Source organism: Electrophorus electricus, chromosome 16 (genome assembly GCF_041902795.1).
Source record: "Electrophorus electricus isolate QZ-2024a chromosome 16, ASM4190279v1, whole genome shotgun sequence".
Classification (NCBI taxonomy): domain Eukaryota; kingdom Metazoa; phylum Chordata; class Actinopteri; order Gymnotiformes; family Gymnotidae; genus Electrophorus; species Electrophorus electricus.
The window spans coordinates 3,360,947-3,382,637 of NC_137512.1; the positions used below are offsets into that span (position 1 = coordinate 3,360,947).

The following is a 21,691-nucleotide window of genomic DNA, read 5'->3' on the forward strand; positions in this document are numbered from 1 at the left end:
TACTAGTCTCAAACACAGAGACAGTGAGTTGCCTTCTCCTCCTCCTGTACAGCAGTGCAGTGTTGCATGTCTCATACATCTCCACCACAATAGCTTCATACATGTGTGTCAATGATGCTGTAATTAGACTACAGCTATAAACTATATCAGCACCACAGATATGAAACAGAGGAATTAAGCTGAGCAGAGCCAGAAACATTCTTAGTAAAATATGTTATAGATTTAAATGTATAAATGGCAGTAAATTGTTTTTTAAGATTTACAGATCTCATCATTGTTAATAAGTAAACTAATATTAAGCAACTTTTCTTCTACTGTGTTCATCACCTGCTGTATCTGAAACAACGCAATTTAAAACATGCAAACAATGCAAGATACAGCACATTTTATCTAGATAAACTCCGAACAATCACATCTACTGTTCTCATCTCTGATAGGTAGTTGCTAAGCATCATCAATATTTCTGTAAGTATGAGTTTTTATGTCAACTGATTCATGCCACATTCTCTATAAAAACTATAAACCTGGAGAACAAAGTTTTACTAATTATTGCATGAAAGCATGACTGCACAAATTGTACCTGATTGGTGGTTTTCTCCATCACACTAGCTTGTTGCGGTCTCGCTGTGGTTGGGGAAAATAGACCATTAATTGTAGCTGACTTAGGGAATGCTATCTGTATGGCAAGTTTACTGCAGAACAGTTATCAATATTTTTCATATTTCCTAAATTATAAATTGCATAAAATTATGAATTAGAATAGGTTAAGCCCCCTGCCCTTTATGAACACTTACCATTGCCATGTAAAGAGATTTTCATCTTACATATGATTATGGCTTGAGCAATGATAACAGCCGCACACACTCCCAGCACTGCGCTAAGACAGATCACTACAGGACCCATGGGCTTTACTGCAGAACAATCTTTATTAAATAATTGAATATACAAATTAAAGTGAAAAGTGTGTGGTATGTGACCTTAATATCAGATGCTAATCATACACTCTGAATTTGCATGTACTGATGTGTATAACCTTTGGTATTTGTAAACATAACAAAAATACTGAAAACTCTTTATCTTTGTGTCCTTCACATGGTTACCTAGAATTGTATGACTTCTGATGGTCATATAGAATTTTGAAAGCTGATAATTATTTTATTCTATGATAATTATTTAATTTAAAGCAAAATGACCCAAATATACTTGCTTAAATGGGTTATCATTATAAAGGAATAAAAATATCATTGTAACTTGATCAAACAATTACCAGTTATAATCTGAAGCAAAAGTTTAAAAAAAGAATCAATGATACAAGATCTAAGTTGTTTTAGCTTGTTACACTCAAAGGTTAAAAACACATTTGGCAGGAGGAGAGTCTGAGTGCCCTTTAATGTAATATATACATTACACAGACAAGTGTACACTTTGGTATTTTCTATCTTTATAACTTCTTTGTGTTTTTATTGTTTTGAATAGTTTTCCACTGTGTAATGAATGTAATTAATATTAATGAACCTTGTGTTCCTGTGTGATACATGGAGCAGTTTTCAAAAGTGACAGACTAAATAATCCAGTGGCTAAAACACATACTGGCAAATAAAAGTGATTTATTATTATACTTATTATATGTTTGGAAGGTTTATTTAAGTTTTCAGGCAGCACTATTTGAGGCTGAATAAGGTGATGGAACTCAATGGTTTGAGTTGAGCCTTTCTGGTCAAATATAGTCCAACCAGCACCCCTCCACCACCCTGTTTCACAAAGAGATCATTATCTGCACTTCTATTTCCTATAGAGTAGCAAGAATAACCAACAGGAAATCAGGCCCCAATGACATTTAGAAGTGGTGCTCACATTTAATGATTAATATACACATATTTATGATGTAGTTCAGCATTGTTTTTCTTTAATAGTTTCTTCTTACTTGCCCAGAGGTTGTGAATAGTGTGCATCCCGTAAAGCACAAAATAACATTTTAGTCTCAGTGCTACTAGAAAAAGTTACATATGCCTTGATACCTCATATATGAAAGAGTCAGTGGTGTGATTGATGATTCTGTGATTCTTGGCAGTGACAATTTATTAAAGGCAGGGTCTTTAGAGGAACCAAAACTCACAGTGATGTACACACTCCCAGCTTTGCTGTCATTATAGAAAAAAGAGATTACTCCAAATATAATGCAAACAAATTTGATCAACTTAACTTTTACTTCAAGATTTTTAGACATATATATCCATTTTACTGATGTTGGTCTAAGTGTGTTTTTGGGTTTGTAAATGTTTTGGGTTTAAAAAAGCCTAACACTACAATTCCTGTTGTCAGTATCACACATCCAGTTGACTTGCAGCCTACCAGAATAGCAAAGCACTTGAGTTGTACCACCAAAATACAGTTGGGCATGCATGACAATAGAGATAGGGATTATCGACATATAAATGCATGTGTAAACACAAGATGTTGTATTTACATTTGTCTGTGTTTGTTGGTGAACTGAGTTATGTACACACAGATAGTGGTTTTTTTTTTGTTTTGTTTTTTTTCTCAGAAAAAAAGGGCCAGGGACTTATTTTGAAGGATGAATTACAGGAATTGCTTTTGATTTATAACTTAAGTGTGAACTGAGAAATTGAACAAGCCTTTATTTGTTACTATAGTATTATACGTTTGATTTCTTATGATACATGACATTTTTCATGAAATGTATTTTTATTTGTGACTTTGCATGTTTTATTTTGCAATTTTAGTTGGTTTTAGATTGCTTGTAAAATATTTTGTGCGAAACATACCAGTGTATCATCAAGAATAAGCTTATAAAAAATTAAGAAAACTTATTTTTTGACACATATTTACTTTTATAACCATGCCAGCATGTGTGGTGTATAATAAACTGGTCCTATGGTCCTACAGCACAGGGGGAAAATTAACTCTGGAGAAACACATTGTATTGGCAAGATAAATAAAAGTAATATTATACATACACTTTGGACTACACTTCCACACAGTATAGTATATTTTATTTTATGTACTGAACTGAACACTAAAATGGCCTGTACTCAAACAGGCCAGAATCTTACATGGGTGTACTGATTTTCTTGATGCCCTGTTTTCTGCATCTTGTCCTCATAGACCTGTAATGCAGCATAACAGAACTCTTTATTACCGGGATACTTTTCACACAGACAAGGGAAGTTGTGCTGTAGCCCCATAGGTAACAAAGAAAAAAGTGCAACTCAACTGGATGAATTTGGTTCAATTAAAACTAATCCAGGTACAGTTTATCAAGCATATAGTAACATACCTGGCCTTGTGGTCTCGCTCCCTCTTTGATGTTGTCTGACTGAAATGTTTTGCCTTGAAATTCATGAAAAAGGGAACACATGTCAGATATTCAACCAAGTGATAATATATCACTGATAGTTTTGTTGAACTGAATTAACTCACATTTGCAACTCTTCCTTGTCCAGCTGCTGGAGCAAACAGTGAGATTCCAGACTACAGACACAGCCAGTGCCAGACCCATGCTAATGACCAGCACACCATGGTGGCAGTGAATATCTACAGCATGTAACAGACATGCATAATGAAGACAGTGTTGTACAAAAGTAGATTAAATTTTAAAGGAAAAACTACAGACAAAATAATCTACCATAGATTGTGTGATTGGGGAGGGGAAATGGGATCAGGATGTGAGTGAGAGACCCTCAGAACAGCACATGTATAAGGATCAAGTTAACTGTTGCTTAGGGATCTGACTCTAATGCTGAACTTTGATACACTGTGTATAACTCTTAATATTCTGCTAAATATTACACATATATAACAAAGTTTATAAACAACACTCTACACTCTTAGTTTATCTTAGTGTCCTTTACATGGTTAAACTAGATTTTTCTGGATAAGGCAATTCCTTCATAAAATATGTGTGCCCGTCATATAGAACATTGAAGGGTATACATTATTGATAATAGTTTTATTTATAGCAAAATGACAAATATACTTGCTTAAATTGTCTGTTTTGGGGGTATCCAACCCTTCTCTTCTATTATCAGTCTTTGTATGGTTTAACTCTCGATGTCCTGGTCAATAAAACAGTGGCAGCTCTTAGTTCATTTTGGTTTCCCTCACATGCTGGAAAAACAAGTGTACTACTGCAGAATTAGCAGGTCATTTTATAAAATCATATATCACTTTGCAGTCCACCGACTTTATTTATTCTGTATTTATAGTACAGTATAAAGAAATATTTTTTCTACATTCTACACCATAAAATAACTGTGGCTTTGACATTCTGTTTACAAGTGTTTTGTGCTTTAGTTATAATCTAGATTTAAATATTAAGAAGTTTAATAGAAATCATGTAATTACCAGTCACAGCAACAAATGTAACAGAGGAAAAGTGAAACTCTGATTTTTCTGCTACTCCACAGAAGTACGTTCCTTCATCTTCTTCAGTAAGATTTAGAATAGTCAGAGAGTTTGTGGTGTCATTACTCCACTTCATTATGAATCTGGAGTTGTTGAATGGGAATGAAATTGTGGCCAACTTCTTTATTTTCGCTCTTCCTACTTGCTGAGGCTCCTTTTTCAGTCTTTGCTTGTACCAAATGCTCCAATAGTTGTCACTGGATGTAGCTTTCAATGTGCAGTTAAGAGTGATATTTGTTCCAGATACATTCATGACTGCATGTTTAGCAGCATTTGTAGTTTGAACAGGACCTATAAAATGAAAACAAGTCAGATCAATAATGAAAAAAAATGTGGACAAAAGTTTATCCAAAGCAAATAATGTATATTGATTATTGATTATCCAACATCATAAACTACAGTAACAGATGTAATTATAAACATTGGTAAATTTGGAAACATACATGTCTTGTAGCTCAATAATATAAGTATCCAGACTGGTATTATCATTGCAGAGTCACGCTCCGACATCAGAGGAGACGGTTTGAAAAGAAGCAACTGACAAACTAACTAAACTTCATGAGCTTTCATGTCTCATGACTCAAAATCTCATTGGCTGGCAAAAGTCACATGGTCCTGTTCTGTCCTGTTGTCTTACAGCCTTGTTTGGCCACCTGCAGTGTCTGATCTCTTTAAAATATGTTGAGCCCAGCATCTATGTAAGTTAAAGTAACAGAGCACAATACGAAGAAAGGCGTGATATGACAATCTTATTTATATTATTTACATTTGCTCTAATTTATTCATGGTTTTTTTTTGGTATTATTTATTTATTTATTTTACAGCTAAGACTGTAAACAAATTGAGTGCAAATACTTTTGGAAATGTATTATCCAATAGAAGACTAAATAAATTGTGCCCTTCCTTATGTGCTACTGTCCTTTCAAACCACACCTGATGGAACATTATTGGATAATGCTGTACCACAGAGGTGCTCTATATATTATGGAACAATATTGAAAAGTGTATGACAACAGTCAGAGTAGCTAAAAAAGGTTCTAATTAGTTTTATATAGTGTTTTAGTGTGTCTCATATTTAACTGTAAAGACACAACACAGCAAGATTTATTTTCTAAGATTATGAAGTGCAGAAGTTTATGGAACGTTGTTGGTCAATTTTGTTGGTCCTGTTTGTAACAACTCACCACCACATCTTTGTTTATGAAATTTGGTTTTAGGATTTGTAAACTAAATGTAGGTGTGAAGGAATTATTGGAAGTATCTTAAGGAAATAGTGGTTGTGGGTGAGGATAGTACAGGCTAGATGGGGAAATTTGTATAATGCAAATTGAACTAGCACCACTGAACATGTATTAAATGTACTAGTGAGGCTGGACATGGCCTTAGTCACTGTGGAGACCAGCATGGAACTGCTGTGTTGGGGAATACTTGGTGGTGTAGTTCATAACATCCAAATGGAACTGTCAGCACTGAGTACACATTAACAGTGTCAGTGGGACTGGGTATGACTTTAGTCTCTTGGGAGACCAGTGATAGATTTTATAGGTGATTGGCTGCATGGTGGCAGTACAGTGGGTAAATGTATGTAGAGTAACATTCTGTTTGCTGGAGGTTTAGAGTGTAAAGCCCACATGGAACTGGTGGCACTGATCACAAATTTACGGTGTCAGTGGGGCTGGGTGTGGCTGAAGAAAATAACTTACATGTGTTGTAGAATTATAACCAGGAACAGCATGAAGCTGGTCAATGAAAAAATTCAAGGATATCTCGAGGGACATAGGAAGGCTTGCTAGGAAGTAATTGACAAAGGCACACTATTATGTTTTCTTGCTGGGCTTATAAGTTAAAATCTCATTGGTCATCAAATCTTACACTATCCTGTACAGTCATATTTGAAAACTTGTTCATGTATCATAGACACACAAGATACATTAATATTACTGACAAAAGTTACACAGGAGAAAGATATACAAAGCAATTAAAACAGAAACCTCCTGGAAGTAATTGACAAAAGCATCATACTATATTACCTTACTGGGCTCAATTAAAATCTCACTGGCCATTAAAATTCCCAAGATCCTCTATTGTCTTTTTTTCATATAAGCTGTTTGGCCACCAGAGGTAATTTGGGTTCTTTTAACCTCTGACCCTTAAGAAGCCTTATCTTTTACTTAAAGAGTTTGTACAAGTTGGTATAAACATGAGTTCAGTCTGTGTCACTGCAGTGTAGATCACAGTTACTTGAGGTTGCTGATTGATAACCTCCCCTTCTGCCCCACTGCATGCTGAATAACAGGCTTTTCCTGGGTTATTCCTGCTCCAGATGGGTTTCTAATTCACTTACTCTCAACAAACCCAGACTAGGATTCCTAGAAGCCTGAAATAGACTTCTGTTACTTATTTATTTTTATTATATGCTTATTTTGTTCTTGTTGCGATGTTTGGTGTCGAGCAAGGGATGATGGGCTCCTATTTTGAGTCTTGGTTCCTCCCATGGTTTCTTCCCCATGCTCTGCGAGAGTTTTTCCTTTACACTGTTTTGTTTGGCTTACTCATTGCAGGCTTGGACTCAGACATCGATAAAGCTGCTTTCTGATGATAGCTGTTGTAAAAATCAGTATATCAATATATTTGACTTTGATATTTGCTTACACTGTACTGTTTTCTTTCAAATCAAAGTATACAAAATACCCTCAAAATCAGTCTCCCTTCTTTCACATGTATGCAAACTTTACGTAAACGTTATTTACGATCATTTCTGCATTACATGTTTGTTGTTATCTGTTATGATGGGATATTTTAGAACACATATAGTTTTTTAAATGATTATGGCCCTTTCTTAAAAAGTAACATCTTTTTATACATATTTAACCTCATATTCTTATGATATGAAATTTGATGCTCGGTTACAAATTCCTTGCAAGTGTTCTTACTATGTTTTAGTGCGAAGAGTCTTTATTGCAGATTTATTTATTTATTTATTTATTTTTGGGTTTCTCGCAGGCCCTGGTTAATTCATGAGCTCCCATGTTATCGGTAATGCATTATTGGTAATGTAGCACTGTTACGCCAGTAAGCATTAGCATATCTTAGTAAAACAAAGCTTCAGCACACTGCATTAGCATAAAGGAAGTGCAACATTTTAAGCTTGTGTGTTTTTCCTATGTGTATCTTCACAGTGACCAAAAGGTCTAAAACTGTGTTCTTATCCCATTCTCTCAGAAAGCAGCTAAAGAGGAAAGTAAACTGAGGTTGGCACTGTACTTGAGACAAAGTTATCTGAGTATGGTAGGATAACCTTATAAAATGACCTTATTCCTGCACTGTCAGGCTCTGTTTGGTTTAACTCTGGATGCTGTGGCCAATAAAATACAGTGTCATGCCTTAAAAAATGATGAATGCCCCAATATGCAATACTCAGTAGATAGTCTCATTGGCTGTTGAAGTTTTGAGGTCTTATTCATCTTATTTTGCCTTTTTTGTAAAACCAGACATTCCCCAATTGTCCCTTCTGTTCCATGATGCCCTTCTGCATTAATAATAAAAAAAAGACTCCAAAGACCTTTACGGAAAGATAAGAATCTGTAACTTTTTTAAACATCAAAACAGTGCATGTTTTATAGAGGAAAGAATAATATTTATAACTGCTACTATCATCCAACAAGAAACAGTTATAACCTGTTATTGTGCTGCACTCGAGTTAAAAACACATTTAGAGGGAGGAGAGTACAAATGTTTTTATAATATAAAATCTATATTACACAGACAAGATGATTTACAGGATTGAACACAGGATGCATTTTAAAATGTCACTTTTGTGTTTTCTACTTTTAGAACTTGAATGTTTCTGTTTTTATTGCTTTGTGTAGTTTTCTGCTGTGCAATTTATGAAAGTAATATTAATAAACCATGTGTTCCTGTGTGATACATGGAGCAGTTTTCAAATAAGATCGACTAAATAATGCAGTGCCAAAACACATATTGGCAAATAAAAGTGATTCATTATTATACTGCTAATATGTTTGAAAGGTTTATTTAAGTTTTCAGGCAGCACTATGTGAGGCTGAAAAAGGTGATAAAACTGAGTGGTTTGAGCTGAGCACCTCTGGTCAAATATAATCCAACCAGCACCCCTCCACCACCCTGTTTCACAGAGAGATCATTATCTGCACTTCTATTTCCTACAGAGTAGCAAGAATAACCAACAGGACATTGTATTTGTATTTGTGCTTTAACTGAAAAAGTGCACATGTTTAAGTGAAATGTGACTAAATCAGACACATTTCTTATGTCATGTAAGGTCAAGTGTCACAGGGCCTCCCCACCTGCAGTCTCCATCTCCATGTTTATGTTGTACATTTCTGTTGCTTCTGTTGCATGTGTTATATGTTTAGGTTGTGTGCCACACCTCACACAGGTGGCAAGTGTTTAATCTTATTCACCTGTTTGTTATGTTGTTCTTTTGTAAGGCCTTTGTGTTAGCATGACTGACTGTCATTCATTGATGTTGCTTTGGCTTTCCTTAGTTCATGTTTGTGCATGTTGATGTTCTTTTTTGTTTTTATTAAAGCCTTAATTTGGAGACTCATGATAATTGTCTCTTACCTTGTTGCCTGTACTTTGCGCATGACAGCATGAAAAACATTCAGTTCAGAGAGCCACAGAGTGTGGGAGAAGATGCACTGCCACCTACAGAGGGCCACTGCAGCTTTCAAGAGCAAGGCTGATCAGTGTGAAACCAACATCTGTCAGCTGGGGTGTGTAGGTGTAGGTAGTGTGGAAAGCTACCAAAGAGGGGAGGACCGGCTTAAGAGGCAAACTCGACCCCAGGTATGTTGGCCCATAAGACATCCCGTTGAGGCTCAACAAGGTCACCTATCAGGTCAATGTAACCAAAGGTCCTCAGCATTTCACATGTCCTCCCTCAAGCCCTTCACAACAGGTCCTCTAGACGATGCTGACCTCACTGTCATCCATCCAACTCCAAGTGACATCAATAGAGGACCCCCCTACACAGTTCACGCCCTCCTCAACTCCTGATGGGCCGAGGAAAGATTCAGTACCTGTTGGACTGGGATGGGTATGGGCTCAAAGAAATGAGTTGGATTTTGGTGATTCAGATGCTAGATACTTAAATTATCAGCTCCTCCCACTGTGCCCATCCATCCTGGCACTCTGGCCCAAGTGGGCATTTTTGAGTGGTGGTGGTGGGGGGGTACTGGCAGGCCCTGGCAGTAATCCAGCCCTCACAGAGCACACACAGCAATCATAGCACAGCACAGTGGAAGAAGCTGATAACTTTGGTATCTAAGATCTGACTCACCAGTATTGTTATGTCCTGTGTGTCGTATCACAAAGATATTATTAAAATAATTGTTTAGAAAAATGGTTTAATGGTTGTTTAGAAAAATGGCTTAGAAAAATAATTCAAACATTTTCTGAATCTGTAGAATGTATTTATGTCTCACCCTCCCAGCTATCAGACTGCAGTTTCTTATGATGTGATGGTGCTAAAGTGTCTGAGTGTTTGCTTGTGCATGTGTGCGTGTGTGTGTGTGTGTGTGTGTGTGTGTGTGTGTGTGTGTGTGTGCAAGCTTTCATGTTATTCAGTAATTTAGATAATAACACAATATATACTGAAATAATATTTATATATACACAGGCCCTTAACCTTTAATCTAATTTAAAACTTGGACATGTTATTTTCATATTAAACACATAAGGGCTGGTGTAATGCGTGTCGGCCCGAGTGCCGCGGGGCGCGAGGCAGGACGCCCAGACTTCCTCGACAGGCACGAATATTTAATAACATAAACGACAGCGGCACTCACATATTACAAACGATAAACATGAACAAGAAACGACTGACGTTAAACAAACACGATACGTAAGGATACATCTAACATAAACACGTTACATTCAGACATTACATCAACAATGACGAAACCACGCCGCACACCCTGACGTGAGTTTAAATACACACAGACAAAACGAGGTGCAGGTGTGTGTAGGTATGGTTACAAACGAAAGTCCTCCTACTTCACGTGGCTGGCCGAACCACGTGACTCGCGGGAGGCGAGCATTCCATGACAGCCGGGTGTTACATGTCCATATTCAATACAGTGTCATTCTTCCTTTTTTAGCCTATTAAGATTTACACCAAAATTAATCAATATACGTTGAATCACCTTTTGTCTATGCAAAATGTTTGGGTAGTTAAAGATTTACAAACTGCAATATCTGTGAAGCACATAGTAACAGGCTATTGATGACTGATCGAGCAACTAAAGTAACTGTGGCTTTCACATTCAGATTACAAGTGTTTTGTGCTTTAGTTATAATCTAGATTTAAATATTAAGAAGTTTAAAATAAATCATGTAATTACCAGTCACAGCTACAAATGTAACAGAGGAAAAGTGATCTTCTGATTTTTCTGCCACTCCACAGAAGTACGTTCCTTCATCTTCTTCAGTAAGATTTAGAATAGTCAGAGAGAACTTGCAGAGAATGAAGGTAGAAAACATGAGTCTCCAACTTTTTTAAAGTAATGAAAATAAAACTGAACATAACAAGAAACATATTGACATACTTCCCAGGTGGTGTGTCTACTGATGCACAGCACACATCACCTGAGGGAAGCTTGGACTAGAATAAATTACACAAGTGACAATTAACTTAATGTACGCACAAGTCCACATACTGGACAACCGCTAAATGCCAGTAGCTAATAGTAGGGGAATGGCATGTGAGATATTTATGAGAAGTGAGTTCCTAATTACAGTATGGAAAAAATCAAAATTGTATGAAAATACATTAGTGGTAAAGATTGATATTCCACTCTTGAAGGACAAAAGCCTGTTGTAAGTTTACAGACTGTAGTGCTCCAGTTGGTATCCAGCCACCAATAACACAAGACAGACCACTCACATGACAATCACAACACCCAACCACTCCCCCATTCTCAACCCTCTCCTGTTTATTAGATTACCGCCTGCACCTGTTCCATATTTATTTCTACCTCTATTTAAACCGCACAGGTGCCCAAGTGTTTGCATTGAATTCCTCTAGAAGCCTAAATACTGAGCAATCCTTGTCTTTGTGCATTTATATGATGTCCTTTTTTTTGGCATATTTTGTATAAACACTTTTGTTCCCATGTCTGCACTTTGCTCCTGCATCCACAGAATGTCACAGAGTGAGAAGCTGGACAAAGGAAGTGCAGGAGGTATAGTGTGTTTGGCAGAACACATCAGCCTTCAAGATGCAGTAATTGGATGACAATTGATGCTGGAGGAACAGGGTTTGGACCTGGCTAACCTATGAGGCAATGCAGACATGTTGGTTGGCTGCATCAGTGTGCTCTCTATGAGAACGGTTTCTTCTTCTACCTCCAGGATTTCCATTTATTACATTGCTACCATTTATGGCTTATAACTGTAACCCCAATGACTGTGAGAGGTTTCTTGTACAATGTGAACTGTACTTTATTTAGCAGCCACAAATGCCAGACCATGCTAAATACACCTCCTCTGAGAGCCCCAAAGCCATGTCTGAGATGTTCATCCCAGCTCCATTTCAGGACTTCGAGGAGGTGTATACCCCAGAGATGCCAGTCAACTTCCTCCTCAAAGGGAGGACAGACTGGTTCATCCAACCACTGAACAACACTTGCCATCCTCACTGCAAGATTTATCCTGTACTGAAAATTGGAGAAGTGATTTCCATGTGCATGATGTCAGCTATGAAAGCTACCTCAAACTCAACTACGAATTTATGCAGGTGAGCAAGGTGGAGGCAGTGACCAACTGGTCCCACCCCCAGATGTGTTGTGACTTACAAAGTTTTCTTGGTTTTGCTAAACAACAAAGAAATAAAGAAAATCAAAAGACAAGACAGGGAAACAATGGACAACAGGGATGCCCCGAGGATGGAAAATCGTGACTTAATTAATTCATTAATTAGATTAAATTAATTAAATTACAATAAAGAGTAATAGTCTATTTATAGTAATGTTTCATTTGTAAATTATTAATACAACATGTTGGGGGTGGTTTATTCCAGGCAGCTAGCCTGAGACACACACACACACTGCACCTCTCCCATTTCCAATCTACTGATAATTGATTACATGCACCTGTCTACACTACCATGCCTGGGGCTTCAAATAATTGTGGAAAATTCTGTCAGTCACCCAGTTTTGAGCACAGTGGTTCTCTAAAACAAATGTGGCACTTTATTGTTGAAGATAGAATGAACCAGTAGAAATACAACATAAATGGAAAATAAAGAATTAGAGATTAAAGTTACACAGCACCTCCTTTACAACACTGAATGTGCCAGTAAAGAGATAATGTATCCAGACTTCCCTTTGGATAATAAAAAGGAAGAGAGCTAATAATCTAGATGATGGTCAGTAAGAGCTGAACGTTTCACTTCAGAGTACACGCGGTCTTCATGCTGTCCTCTCTTCACCTGCCCTCTTTTGGTTTTCCTTTCATTGAAATGAATGGCAGCATAATTCAGCTCTTCAGCATCATGTCGCTGTGGGAATGAACAATAATGTTTAGTGAACATTACTGTCATTCGGATCCTTATTTAGAATATGACTACTAGTATTAGACTACAGCTATAAACTATATCTGCACCACAGATATGAAACAGAGGAACTGAGCTGAGCAGAGCCAGAAACGTTCTTAGTAAAAGATGTCATAAATTTAAATGAATAAATGGCAGTAAATTGCTTTTTAAGACTCACAGATCATCGACTGCTATATCTGTAACAAAGCAATTAAAGAAATGTACATAATACAAAATACAGCAGATTTTATCAAGGTAGGGCTGCATCACAAACATGGCAGCTGCAGATGTTAACATAGACATGATGGAATTTTTTAGATCATTTTTAAGACTTTACATGGGACCAAAAAAAGTGACATATCATAGACTTATACAGTTCATAATCCCAGAATATGCTTGTTGTTTTGTCTTTTACTGTAAAATTAAACATGAGACAACATGCACAATAAAACCTTTCTAAACTACTCTGACTGTTGTCATACACTTTTCAATAGTGTTCCATAAAATAGTGAACGTCACTGTGTTACAGCATTAGCCAATCACACTTCATCAGGCATGGATTGATTGGGCAGTAGCAAAGGAGCAGGGGTGCATTTTTTGAGTGACTCTACTATTGTTTATAAAAAAAGCCACTCTAACACTAACAATCTAAGATGTAGAAAAAAAAGATAACTGAATAATAATAAAAATAAACCTTTTTGAGGAATTTTGCAAACAAGTCTGAAAGCAAGATTTTTATATCATTTTTTACCATCTTCTGTGGTAAATTGTAGTATATAACAATACTGACTGTTTCATTGGCGACTGCAGTTCAAACCTCGCTGGGTCAAGTGCTCTACGCTGTATCAGTAAGAGTCCTTGGGCAAGACCCCTAACACTACAGTTGCCTGTCTGAAACATGTTTGAAATTCTAACTCACTCTGGATAAGTGTTTTTCCCAAAAGCATAAAATAATGTATATGCATGTTTGGTATAAACATGTTTTAAAATAGATCAGGCACTGATAGTGGCCAAACAAGGTTGTAAGACAACGACAGAACAGGACGATGTGACTTTTGCTAGCCAATGAGATTTTGAAACACAAAAGCTGATGAAGTTTACTTAGTTTCTCAGTTTCTTCTTTTAAACCGTCTCCTCTGAGGTCAGAGTGTTATGCTACAATGATGATACCAGTCTGGATACTTATATTTTTGAGCTACAAGACATATATAGTTCCAAATCTTTACTAGTGTTCATAATTACATGTGTAATTGGATTCAATTTTGTCCACATTTTTTCCTTATTGGTCTGACTCAGTTTCATTTTATAGGTTCTGTTCAAACTACAAACCTTTCTAATCAAGCAGTCCTCATGCAATCTGGAGAAAATATCACTCTTAACTGCACATTTAAAGAAAAATATGATGACAATACTTGCATTTGGTACAAGCAAAAACTGAACCAGGAGCCTCAGCAAGTAGGAGAAGTGTTAAAAAATAAACAGGCCATACCTTCATCTCCATTCAGCAACTCCACATTCAAAATTATTTGGGATGATACCACAAACTCTCTGACTATTCTAAATCTTAGTGAAGATTATAAAGCTACATACTTCTGTGCAGTGACGGACGGAACAATGATTCACTTTTCCTCTACTACATTCGTCAATGTGACAGGTAAATAAGTTATTTCTTTTAAACATCTTAAAATATGAAACTAGACTATAACTAAAACACAAACTAATTCTAATCTTAATGTCAAAGCTACTGTTGTTTTATGAAGTGGAGAATTAAATGTCTTTGTTCTGTATAAATACAATGATTTTTATAGTCTTTGGATTGCAAAGTGCTATAAGATACCCATGTTTTTAATAGAAACTGCTAATTCTTTAGTAGTACACTTGTTTAAACATGTGAGGGAAAGAAAGATGAACTAAGAGCTGACAATGTATTTTATTGACCAGGACATCGAGAGTTAAACCAAACAAAGATTGATAATAGATGAAGAGGGCTGGATCCCCCCAAAACAGCCCATTTAAGCAAGTTTCTCTCTGTCTCTTTGCTTTAAATAAAAAGATTATCACAGGAGCATCCCCTTCAATGTTCTATATGATGGGCACACATATTTCATGAAGGAATTTCTTCATCCAGAAAAATCTAGTTTAACCATGTAAAGGACACTAAAAGAACCTAAAATTGTAGAATGTTGGTTATAAACTTTGTTATATATGTGTAATATTTAGCAGGATATTAATGGTTATACAAATCAGTGTATCAAAGTTCAGCATTAGAGTCAGATCCCCAAGCAACAGTTAACTTGAGCCTTGTACATGTGCTGTTCTGAGGGTCTCTCACTCACACCCTGATCGCATCTCCCCTCCCCAGTCACACAACCTATGGTAGATTATTTTGTCTTTAGTTTTTCCTTTAAAACTTCATCTACTTTTGTACAACACTATCTTCATTATGCATGTCTCTTACATGCTGTAGATATTCACTACCACCATGGTGTGCTGGTCATTAGCATGGGTCTGGCACTGGCTGTGTCTGTAGTCTGGAATCTCACTGTTTGCTCCAGCAGCTGGACAAGGAAGAGCTGCAAATGTGAGTTAATTCAGGACAACAAAACTGTCAGTGATTTATTATCACTTGGTTGAATATCTGACATCTGTATCCTTTTTCATGAATTTCAAGGCAAAACAACTGTCAGACAACATCAAAGAGAGAAAGAGGCCAGAAGGCCAGTTATGTTACTATATGCTTGTTAAACTGTACCTGGATCAGTTTAATTTTTTCAAATTCACCCAGTTGAACTGCACTTTTTTTCTTTCATACGTACTGGGCTGCAACACAACTTCCCTTGTTTGTGTGAGAAAGATCCTGGTACTAAAGAGTTCTGTTATGCTGCATTACAGGTCTCTGAGGACAAGATGCAGAAAACAGAGCATCGAGAAAATGAGAAACCCCTGTCAGATTCTGGCCTGTTTGAGTACAGGCCAGTTATATCACAAAACAAGCAAACGCATTTGGTCTAATGATAAATTAGCCATTCTCTAAAATACCATCATTCTCAAAAATACAGTTCTCAGATGGAGACACCTGTAATTCATCTTACAAAATCAGGCCCTGGTTAGACACACTACACTCTCCCATCTGCTCTGTGAAAGAGAAAACATTGTCTCTCTGTACATGGCTCAGTTCACCAACAAACACAAACAAATGTACAGACAACTTGTGTTTACACTTGATGTATATGTGGATAATCCCTATCTCTATTGTTATGCATGCCCAAGTTTACTTAGGTTCTACAACACAAGTGCCAACACAAGCCAACTGCATGTGTCATACTGACAACAGGAACTGTAGAGGCAGGCTTTCTTAAAACCCAGGACAATTACAAAACCAAAATAAATTATAAAATACACTTACCAGCATAATTTACATTTTCAGCACTTAGCTGACACTTTTATTCAAAGTTAATAACAATTCTGACTGAACACAACTATAGCAATTGAGGTTTAAGAGTCTTGCTCAGGGGCCCAACAATGGTAACCTGGTGGTGGTGGGACTTAAACTGGCAACCTTCTGTTTACTACTCAAGTACCTTAACCACTGAGATACCATCAGTCAAATGGATAGTTCTACAACTACACGTATTTCAGTAAAAATTACAAATTGATAAAATATTTTGCATTTACTTGGAGTAATCTTTTTTTCTATGAAGACAGCAAAGCTGGGAATGTGGACATCACTGTGAGTTTTTGTTTCCTCTAATGACCTTTTACAAATTTGCCACTACCATCAATCACTGAATCACCGCTGACATTCCAGTTTAGTCAAAAGCTTAATCTATGAACACAGCTGGCTCTGAAGAGGTGTAACCCAATACTAGAACTGTTCTCTAAAAGAGCACAGTAACAATACAAAAAGCTATTGATTGATAAATATAAGGTTTGTGATGGAGAATATATGCTTGGCAGAATTCTGACAAAAATCAACAAAATAAATACAATTTGTGTACAACAGCCAGGAACTTCAGTCATTCTTGCAGTTATTAATGGTGACTGTCCTTATATTAGTATCTATATACTAATGGATTTATGTAGTTTGGCATTAGTAAATGCTGATTCTTTCATTGCTGAGGTATCAAGGCATGAGTAACTTTTTTCTGGCAGCACTGAGACTAAAATGTTATATTGTGATTTACGAGATGTACACTATTCACATCCTCTGGGCAAATAAAAAGAAACTATTAAAGAAAAACAATGTTGAACAACATCATAATTATATGTATACTAATCATTAAATGTGAGCACCACTTCTAAATGTGATTGGGGCCTGATTTCCTGTTGGTTGTTCTTGCTATTCTATAGGAAACAAAATTGCAGATAATGATCTCTCACCTGCATGAGGGTGATGGAGGGATGCTGGTTGGATTATATTTGACCAGAAGGGCTCAACTCGAACCACTGAGTTCTATCACCTTATTCAGCCTCACATAGTGCTGCCTGAAAACTTAAATACACCTTCCAAACATATTATCAGTATAATAATAAATCACTTTTATTTGCCAGTATTTGTTTTTGGCGCTGGATAATTTAGTCTGTCATGTTTGAAAAATGCTCAAACATGTATCAGACAGGAACACAAGATACATTACTCCCGTACATCACACAGGGGAAACAATACACAGAAACATCCAAGTTATAAAAATAGAAAATACCAAAGTTCAATTTTAAAACATATGCTGTAATCATCCCACTAAATCATCTTGTCTGCATAATATAGATATTACATTATGAGCACACTCATACTCTCCTCCTGACAAATGTGTTTGTAACTCTTGAGTGCTGCAGGCTAACACACCTTACAGCTGTCACAGTGTGCAGTGTGCATCCCAGCTAGAGAGGCATTCACACACACACACTGCACCTGCCCTGCTCTGAATCATCTGATTACTAATCACCAGCACCTGTGCCTTATTTGCCCTCCCCCTATTTAAAGCCTATGGGTGCTCTCCCACAGTTCATTGCTTGCTGACAGTGCCTAAGATGATGTCGCCTGAGGTATCATTCTCTTTACTGTCACTGTGCTGTGAGTCTTACTGCCGGCATATTTGTATATTTTGGTTACATTTTGCCGTTATCCAGCTTTGTGTTTATTACTAGAGAGAATAAAAACTCTCCTAAACAGCACTCACATCTCACTCCCTCTGTGCCACTGTCACAAGAGCTTTTGTTTTGATACCTTTTGAAACTTTTGCATTAGTTTATTACTGGTTCTTCTTTGATGATGGTACCAGATACAAATATTATTTCATTTTTCTATAAAATATGCACTGTTTTTGATGTTTAAAATATTTTCTTTGTCTTTGGAGTCTTTTTTTGATTATTAATGCAGAAAGACATCATGGAACACAGGGGACAACAGGAGAATGTCTGGTTGTACAATAAAAATGAATAAAAATAAGACCTCAACATTTCCTTCAGCCAATGAGAATTTATGTCCTGAGTAATGCAGTTTGGAGCGTTCATCAATTTCTCAGAGCTGACACTGTATTTTATTGGCCAGGACCTGCAGAGTTAAACCACACAGAGCCTGGCAGTGCAGGAATAGGGTTATTTTATGAGGTCATCATCACTTTGTCATCAGTACAGTACCACCACCAGTTTACTTTCCTGTTTAGCTGCTATCTGAGAGAATGGTGTGAGAACAGTTTTAGACTTAGTGGTCATTGTGAATATAGACATAGAAAAAACATACAAGCTTAGACTGATAGTGGCTGATAATACACTTCCTTTATGCAAATGCAGTGTGGTGAAACTACCGCCCTTAAGATATGCTAATGCTCACTGGCAAGAAATACATAAAGTAAGTACTTAGATTATCGGTTCTGCAACTATAAAACAATACCAATAACATGGGCACTCATGAATTAACCATGAACTGGAAGAATCCAAAAATAAATTTGGGAAAAAGACCCATCGCAGTAAAACATATTAAGAACACTTACAAGGGAAGTGTAACAAAGCATCAAGATACATACCATAAGAATGAGAATACATTTGTACAAAAGATGTTACTTTTTAAGAAAGGGCCATAATCATTTAAATTACTATATATGTCTTAGAATATATCATCATAACATAACAAACATCAAAAATAAATGCAGAAAAGATGAAAGAAGTTTAAAGAGGATACATGTAGAAAGTGTGTACATGTGGAAGTAGGGAGAATGACTGGTCAGAGCAGTGTGTGTGTACTCAGATATGAAATAAAACAGTACAATGTAACATTAAGTCAAGTTTCAAAGTCAGGTTTATTTATATAGCACTTTTTACAGCACCTATTGTCACAAAGCCCACAGTGACTGAGTCCAAGACTGTGAGTCCAAGCCCACAGTGACTGAGCCAAAAGCAACATTGACAAGTAAAAATGGCCAAAGAGCATAAAGAAGCAACGTTGAGAGGAAACAAGAATCAAAGGACAACCCATAGTCATAGTGTTCTGGTCAACATCTGGGTTCACTGAATGTAAGTTTGTTTGAAACCCATCTAGAGCAGGAAAGACCCAGGAAAAGGCACCCAGTCAGTCTAGAGCTTCTCTTTGTCTGGGGGCAGAAGTCACACAAGGGGAGGTGATCAGGATGTGGGAGGAAGAAACAGAAGGGGAGGTAGTCAGGATGTGGGAGGGGCTACAGCAACCGAGGTTCTCCATCAACAGCGCCAAGTAACTGTGATCTACACTGCAGTGCCAGAGCCTAAACTGTACAAACTCTTTAAGATTAACCTTTATTTAATGTTTTTATTTTGGATTTCTTTGTTGATATTCTGTCTCTCTCTGTGAAAATAAAGTTATCATGAAAATGATAGACTGTTCATGTCTTTGTAAGGGGGTAAACATACAAATTCAGCAGGGGATCAAATCATTATTTTCCTCATTGTCGATTATTTGCTTTGGATAACTTTTGTCCACATGTTTTTCATTATTGATATGACTCCATTACATTTTATAGGTTCTGTTCAAATTTAAAAAGCTGCTAAATGAGCAGTCATGAATGTACCTGGAAAAAATAGCACTCTTATCTGTGCATTGAATGCGACACCCAGTGACCAGCCTTGGTGCATTTTGTACAAGCAAAGACTGAAGCAGGAGCCTCAGCAAGTAGGAACAGTGCAAACAAAAAAACAGGACATATTTTCTTCTCCATTCAACAACTCCAAAGTTACAATGATGTGGATTACTAGCACAAATGTTTTGCCTATTCAAAATGCTAAAACACATGATGAAGGAACTTATTTATGTGGAATACCAGAAGCAACAAGGGTTCACTTTTTCTCTTATACCTTCGTCAATGTGACAGGTACTTAAATGTTTTTGTTTAAACTTCTTAACAATGGACTATAAGTAAAGCACCAAACATTTATTATTTTAATGTCATTGCCACAGATGTTTTATGAAGAGATTTAAATTCTGTTAAATGCAAAGTGTTTTCAGTCCGTAAACTGCAAAGTAATATAAGATACACATTTTATAAAAGTACCTGGTAATTCTTTAGTAGTCAACATGTTCAAGCAGGTGAGGGAACCCAATATGAGCTAAGAGCAGACACTGTGAGCATTTTATTGACCAGGACAAAAACCTAACCTAATAGCACCTGACAGTGCAGGAATAGGGTTGAATTCCTCAAAAACAAACCAGTCAAGCAAGTATATTTGTGGCTGTTTGTTTTAAATAAAATAATTATCAAAAAATAAAATAATCATTATCATTCAAGGTTCTATACGACAGGGACAAGTCACAAAAATCTAGTATAATCAAGGTAACCTAATATTTTACAGTATTTGTGTTCTATTTATCATCATATCAAGAGTAATGCACATCACTGTATCAAAATTCAGCCTTAAAGTTCCCCAAAGAATTGTCCACTAAAGTCTTATATTTATAAAAGAAATCTCTGAAACTCACAAAGGTACACAATAATTCCTGATTTCATATTATTTTTATCTTTAGGAAATATTGATAATATTGATATGAATTCTGCAACAAACCTGGCAGGTAATATTCAATGAGTCAATTACAATTAATACTGTATTTTTTCCTCAACCACAGCAAGACCTCAACAAGGTAGTATGATGGAGAAAACCACCAATCAGGTACAACCTGTGCAGCTGTGCTTTTGTGCCATTAAATATATAAATATTTATAATGCTTAGCAACTAGACAATCATAGACATGACAATAGTAGATGTTACATTATCTGCTGTTTTTAGTTAGCATATTACGATATGCCCCCCATAATAGAAAAGGCCAGATTTGAAAGTAAGGATATTTATTTAGTGATGTGCACCTACTCTGATAAAATATGCTGTATTTCACATTATGTACATTTGTTTCATTGCTTTGTTTCAGACAAAGCAAATAATGTAAATAGCAGAATGACGAGCTACTATAATATTATTTTAATCATAAACAATATTAAGATCTGCAAATCTTAAAAAGCAATTTACTACCATTTATACATGTAAACATATGAGATCTTTTACTAAGAAAGTTTTTGGCTCTGCTCGGCTCAGCTTCCTCTGTTTCATATCTGTGGTGCTGATATAGTTTTTAGCTGTAGTCTAATTATGGCATCATTGACACACATGCATGAGGCTATTATGGTAGAGATGTATGATACATGCAACACTGCACTGCTGTAGAGGAGG

At 36.4% G+C, this 21,691-nt stretch overlaps 1 long non-coding RNA gene across 1 annotated transcript; it reads right to left on the minus strand.

Moving 5' to 3' along the window:
• Positions 1–2,512: 2,512 nt before the first annotated feature.
• Positions 2,513–4,960, minus strand: LOC145651725 (uncharacterized). Its single transcript, XR_014117665.1, has 5 exons — positions 4,869–4,960; positions 4,366–4,716; positions 3,442–4,076; positions 3,299–3,351; positions 2,513–3,128 (listed from the first exon to the last, which is right to left on the minus strand). It is a non-coding gene; the product is annotated as an uncharacterized LOC145651725 (long non-coding RNA).
• Between the last annotated feature and the right edge of the window lie 16,731 nt (positions 4,961–21,691).